The sequence below is a fragment of the Chelonia mydas genome, chromosome 2, assembly GCF_015237465.2.
Source record: "Chelonia mydas isolate rCheMyd1 chromosome 2, rCheMyd1.pri.v2, whole genome shotgun sequence".
NCBI lineage: Eukaryota > Metazoa > Chordata > Testudines > Cheloniidae > Chelonia > Chelonia mydas.
The window spans coordinates 257,827,200-257,834,257 of NC_057850.1; the positions used below are offsets into that span (position 1 = coordinate 257,827,200).

The 7,058-nt window shown below is 45.0% G+C and overlaps 1 long non-coding RNA gene across 1 annotated transcript in view; it reads left to right on the top strand.

The window, feature by feature from the left end:
- LOC122464793 overlaps nucleotides 1–7,058 on the top strand; it is a 62,253-nt gene that overhangs the window by 3,072 nt on the left and 52,123 nt on the right. The window lies entirely within an intron of this gene.

Here is a 7,058-nt window from a genome sequence, read left to right on the forward strand (position 1 = left end):
TCTCTTCTGTGTGCTTCGAGCACGTTCTCTGTGTCCTCTGTGTGGTGCTCTCACAATACTTTCCCTCCTACATAAAATACAGTCAACAGTGTGGACGGTAATCCTGGCTGAGAAGTCCCCTTCATCAGGATTCTGCTGCGGGATAAGAACAGGAAGTCTCAGGATTCTTTCTTCAGCTCATTTCCTGCACATTCTGGCTGACCGTTTACTACGGTTTGGTAATCCAGGCAGGACAGTCGGGGTTTGTAACTGACAATTCCATCGCTCCCTGTGCGGTGTGTGAATTAAAGCTGGTGCTGCGTCACGTGGGGTTGGGTGGCAGTGCGCTCGTACCACTTACTTCTCTATCAGTCAGTTGCTAGAAGTTCTTGAAGTGTCTTATAACACTCCCCTATTAGCTCATCTGATCCTTGTGTCATGATAACATTTAATTTACTTATTATAATTATTGTAAAACCATAATCACAAAATCATATTTTGTCCACCTAAAATTTCCCTCTCAGCCTAGGCAGTGCCTCTTGCATGTGCCCCCCTGGGGTACAGCTTGATGCAGAGTTGTACTTGGTCACAGTTTGGATTCTGATGACTGAATTTGGCCATTATTTTGCAAACCCTGTCAACTCCATGTGTGTCTTCCCAGCAAGTCACTTTATCTGTCTGAGGCTCAGTTCCCCATCTGTGAATAGCGATCCTTACTTTCTCCCACTCTTCGTCCGTGTGGCCTGTTTAGACTGAACACTCATAAAGGCAAGGACTCTCCTGTTATGTCTGCGTACAGCGCTTAGCATAATAGACCTTGGTTGGTGTGTGTAGGTGCTAGCGTCCTATGAATAAGAAGACTGAGGTGCATGGCGGTGAAGAATTCAGCTCCTAGTCTTTATCTCCGGGCACTCCATTGAATAGTGGTTGCTCTGAGAGTCCCACTGCAGCTCTGTTGGAACCCCAAGGTTTAGCACTGCTCAGCCAAGGGGCCTGCAAACATTTGCCGTCTCCTCCTTGAGGGTGCATCTGTAACAAGATGTTGCTTTTGTATCTGTCAGATGTCCCCCTGCTTTCTCCTTGCTGCTTTCCAGCACAAACCTGATCACTGAACCCTGCTTATCCCAACACTCCTGCTTAAGTGAAATGTGCGGGGTTCTTCTCGGTTTGCCCTGTGTTACCAGCGTGTCTGCACTGCAGTGAAATCCTCCGAGCACGGAGCACAGGCTCTTCCGTCTGCAGCACAACCTGCCCTTGGGAAACTGACCAGCATTTATCCCTCCTGGCTGTCCAGGTCCCTCAAGCAGCTCTTTCTCCAGACCTCATTGGCATATCCTCCCTGTATGCCCAGTCCCCCAGATCTGGAGGGAAGCTGCCTCCTTCATAGCCAGCCAGCACCTCACTCCTGTGTCCCCACTCCCCAGATCCTGGAATCCAGCCTCTCTCTCCAGGGCTAACCAGTATTGATTCCAACACAATCCTCACCTCTCATACGGTCCCCACAACCATGCCATGCAGCAGGCTCCTCCAGAACTCCCCAGCTCACTTCTTTGGAAGAGCCAGGGAGCTGCCCCTGCAGGCCTTGAACTCTGTTGCCAGAGTTTGGAGGATCTGGAGCACACAGATAGAAGCCTCAGATTTCAGGAATCCCCACTTGTTTTCATAGAGCTTTGTGTGTCCTCCTGAAGCCTTCAGCTAATGAGAGACCCCTAGTTTGCATGAAGTGCTTTTAAGACAGGTTGGTTTAAAGGGGACCATGGGGCCATCCCAGTGCAGGCTGGCCTTAAAGACTGCCCTCATCATTGGTGGCTACCAGCCAAGTCCAGGCTTCATTCCTGGATACGGTGCTTGGCGCAATGGGACTCTGATACCGGCACTGAATGGGGGCTGCTGTGATGCAAATCACTGATAATAAGTAATTTTGCCATGAATTTTTCCCTAGAAACAGCTCTTTCGAGTTTTCAAATACCCTGTGTCCGTCACACACACAATACAGATATCTCAGAACACTACACACCTGTTGTGACTCACACATGTGTGTTGTGTCCTCTTGTGTTGGCCAGTCTGTGATTTACCTTTAGGAGAACTAAAGCGCCTTTCCTTTCTCGGGGTATACTTTCATTAGAGGAGACAAAGATAAATGGCATTTCTGTGCCTGGAACTCCCTGAAATGGAGATTATAATATTTCTCTAGACCTGGGTCTCTGAAGTGTTGGGAGGGTTTGTGATGGTGCCCCCCATAAGGCTTTACGGAAATATGCTTATGAATGTATAAATGACATAACTAGAATATGTTTCATGCTACATGTGCCATGTAACATATCTCTGTAGAGGTTATGATCTACTGAATCTATTAATCCTATTTGTATGCATGTGTCATTTTTGTATTCGAAGTTCTGAATATTGGCTGCTTACTGGCTTGATTTTTAAGTAGCCTTTGTAAAGCATTTGGTCAGCTTCTTGAGAAAGGAATGTGCAAATTAAGTGCCCAATCAAGAAGCACTTAAGGGACAATGGATCTTGGAAGGCTCCAATCCACATAAGAAGTCTACATGAAGGCGTTCAAGGTAGCAGATAAGCAATGGCTTCTGCCTGTAAAAACGGAGTCATGCATGGATATGTGACTCCAAAATGAGTCATGCATGGATATGCGACTCCAAAACTCCATCTTGGAGCTGGACTTTGCACTTTGAGAGAGGAGGGGGTCTCCACCCACAAGAAAAAGTCTATTTAAAGCCGTGGGAGACCCCTCCATTTTGTCTTCAGCTTGCTCAAGAGACGGCCTCTCCACCCCCAAGGATTCCTGAAAGAAACTGGAACAAAGGACAGAAACTACAAGAGGTGTGAGTGATTGCTGGACACCGACTAGAAGGACACTAGTCTGTAAAAGGAAGCTCACTGGAATTCCTCTAAGGGTGAGGTTTTATCTGTATTCAGTTTTTTTACTGTATTAGACATAGACTTGCGTGTTTTGTTTTATTTTGCTTGGTAATTCACTTTGTTCTGTCTGTTAGTACTTGGAAACACTTAAATCCTACTTTCTGTATTTAATAAAATCACTTTTTACTTATTAAGTAACCCAGGGTATGTATTAATACCCGGGGCTGGGGGGGGGGCGCAAACAGCTGTGCATATCTCTCTATCAGTGTTATAGACGGCAAACAATTTATGAGTTTATCCTGTATAAGCTTTATACAGGGTAAAAGAGATTTATTTGGGGTTTGGATCCCATTGGGAGTTGGGCAACTGAGTGTTAAAGACAGGAACACTTCTTAAGCTGCTTTCAGTTTAAGCCTGCAGCTTTGGGGCACGTGGTTCAGACCCTGGGTCTGTGCTGGAGCAGGCTGGCATGTCTGGCTCAACAAGACGGGGTGCTGGAGGCCCAGGCTGGCAGGGAAAGCAGGGGCAGAAGTAGTCTTGGCACTTCCCAAGTGGATTTCTGTGATCGAACCCATCACAGGGTTAATGAGACAATGTCTGAGTAAAATGTAATATACATTCTGCTATTAGAGCAAAGTACTTCGACCTGAAAGAGCTAAGGACAGAGGATATTCAGAATGGGTCACCCGCTCCCAACGACACAGCACTGTAACGTTATGTCAGTTGCAGGTTTGCTTCCCAAATGCTATGGTATTTCTTTGTGAATGCAGGAAATAGAAGTTAGTTGGGTAACACCCCCAGCAGTTTGCTCACTGGAATAAAGTTTCTAGTCCATTTCTTTGCTGGGCTAAGTAGAACCCCAATTCCCCAGTATTGTGCAGACAGACAGACACTGGCACCCGTGTGGCACCCCATTCTGTCTTCATTGGGGTGCATGTGGGCACAGGGTTCTGTCCTTTAGAATAACTGCAGATTTGGGGCTTAAAAGTTGGAGCGCTTGTACTGTTCAGAGTAGAAATATGGTGCATTTTTTAATAGTGACGGTAATTGACCACGGGAACAATTTACCTCGGGATGTTCTGGATTCTCCATCACTTGCAGGCTTTCAGTCAGGACTGGATCTCTTTCTAAAAGAGATGCTCTCACTCAAATGTAAGCTACAGGCTTGAGGCAGAAATGATTGGCTGAGGTTCTTTGGCCTGTCCTATTTTCTGCAGCAGGTCGGACTAGATGACCACAATTGTCCCTGGCAGCCTTAACAACTATGACTGTATGAAAACTATGAAGGTTGGCAGCAACGCTTCAGTTACATATTTAATGTGGTTCTGTCAAGGCTGATTCCCCACTCTGGCAGTTCGAGTGCAGAAGGTGGGGGCCCGCAAGGATTTTTAAAAATTAATACTTACCACTCCAGGCTTGTATTAAACTCCCAGGTAAAAGAGGAATCTCCTTCCTTTGAAGTTTTTAAGGTCAGGCTTGACAAAGCCCAGGTTGGAATGATTTAGTTGGGGATTGGTCCTGCTTTGAGCAGGGGGAGGGTCTAGATACCTCCTGAGGTCCCTTCCAGCCCTGTTAATCTATGATTGTATGATTCCCAAGGTTACAGCTTTTCTCTGACATTGGCTTGGGAAACACTGCCACCACCCAAATGGAAAACCCTTTTTTGAAACCCAGGAAGGTGCACTTGGGAATTCCTTCCTGTGGGGTACCCTGCAGCCCTTTCACACATACCCCTCCAGGGAAGAGCTGAGAAAGAAAACAAAGGAAATTAGCTGTTGCCACCAGCTAATTAAGCAGCATATGCATAAACCTCTTGGGACACCAAAAATCCAATCCTGTTCTTTAAAAAGGTAAATTTTATTAAAAACAAAAAGAAAGACATACATCTGGAACTTAGGCTTTTGCTAGATTTTAAAAGAGCAATTCCAAAAATTAAGCACCCAAAATAACTTTCTTGGGGTTCAACTTAAAGGTTACAAGCATACAAAAGCATCTGGGGTTAGCACAGAGGAGTCCACAAGCCAATAAGAAATAAAAGAAATAACCCTAATCGCGTTTTCCGCCCTTTCCTCATAGGTCAGGTTTTCTAAACCTTTCATCATTTTGGTTACTCTCTTCTGGTCTCTCTCCAATTTGTTATGTATTTTTTAAAGTGTGGCCCCCACAACTAGACACGGCACTCCAGCTGGGGTCTCACCCGTGCCCAGTAGAATGGAACAATGATCTCCTGGGTCTTACATATGACATATCTCTTAAGACACCCCAGAATGATGTTAAGCTTTTTCAAAATAGCATCCCGTCATTGGCTCATACTCAGTTTCTGATCTACCGTAGCCCTGAGATTCATTTCTGCAGTATTGCCACCTAGTCAGTCATTCCCCATTATGTATTTGTGCAGTTGATTTATTCTTCCTTGGTGTTGCACTTGGACTTGTCTTTATTGAGTATTATTTTGTTGATCTCAAAAAAGTTCTCCAATTGATCAAGGTGATTTTGAATTTTAATCCTGTCCTGCAAAATGCTCGTAACCCCGCTCAGCTTGATGGCCTCTGCAAATTTCATAAGCGTACTCTCCACTCAGTTATCCACCTCATTAATGAAAATATTGAATAGTAACGGCCGCAGGACAGACTACTGGAGACCCCATTAAATACACCCTCCCAGTTTGACAGTGAACATTCATAACTACTGTTTGAGAATGTTTTTTCAACCGTTGTAGAACCCACCTCTAAGTATTTCATCTTCACAACTTTTCTCTCATTTGCTTGTGTGGGACTGTGTCAAAAGCTTTACTAAAATCAAGAAATAGGACATCTATTGCTTCACCCTTCATCTACTACTCATCATTCTGTTCTATTCTAGGCTCTTACACATGGATTGTTTAATGGTCTCTTTGAGTAACTTTCCAGGTATCGAAGTTAGGCTGACTATCTGTAATTCCTCAGGTCCTCTTTCTTCCCTTTCTTAAAGAGAAAGTTTAATGTTAAAAGAGTTTAAGTTTAAAGAGAAATGTTTTCCCTTCTGGAGTCCTCTGGGACCACACCCATCCTCCATGAGTTCCAGAAGATAATCACTATGGGTTCAAAGATTGCTTCAGCTACTTCCTTAAGTATGCTAGGGTGAATGGCGTACAGCCTTGCCAACTTGAATACATCTAACTTATTTCAATATTTTATCTGTTTTTCCCTATTCTGGCTTGTGTTCCTTCCCCCTTCTTGTGAAGCACCTGGTCACAATCAACTCTTTTAGTGAAGACTGAAGTAAAATAGGCATCAACCTCCTCAGCCTTCTTGATATCGTCTGTTATTAGCTCTCCTTCCCTCTTACGTAGCAGACCTACACTTTCCTTTGTCTTACCCTTGCTCCTAATGTATTTGTAGAACCTCTTCTTATTGCCTGGTATGTCCCTTGCTAGGTGTAACTTATTTTATATCTTAGCATTCCTGGTTTTTTCCCTACATTCTTGGCTTGTTCTTTTCTACTCATCCGTAGCAATTTGTCCCTGTTTCCACTTGATAATGTTCAGGTCACTAAAGAGTGCCTGGTGCAGCCGTATTGGCCTCTCAGGAGGCTTCATGTCATTCATGACTCCAAATTGATAGATTTTTAAGGCTGGAGCATAAGGGCGGCAGAATCAAGTTTGTTGTCAGGCCAAAGAGCTCGAGGGTTTTCAGTCTGATGGAATCTGTACCTTTAATGACCCGGCTTTGGGATTTTGTCCCTGTGGGTTTGTGCACAGGAAGGTGGGAAGGGAGCTGTGGGGTCCTCTTTCATGATCAACACCACGCTGAAAGCTGTGCAAGGAGCCTGAACTCTACGGGTGTGCCTGGTTGGGAGAAACCTTGGGGCAGCCCCATCATGTTCTTTCGGGGAAAATTCACCCCTTGGCAGAAGGGCTGCAAAGGGACCTGAGCACCATCAAGCCTTTAACACAGGACATTGTCAGGCCCTCCTTCCTGGAGTGTACTAAACCGTCAGGGAGTGATTTCTTTGGGTGTTATGGGCTACCTGTCTCATAGAACCAAGAGGGCAAAGGGCGTTACCCACTTTCTAGATGGAACCTGCAGTAAATCAGGGAGGCTAAAGCACTGCATGCCCTGAGTGCTAAATTTTCCAAAGTGACAATTGATTTTGGGTGTCTCAAAACTTAGAGAGACTTTCAAAGGGGCCACATTTTCGGAGGGCAGCTGCTCAGCACT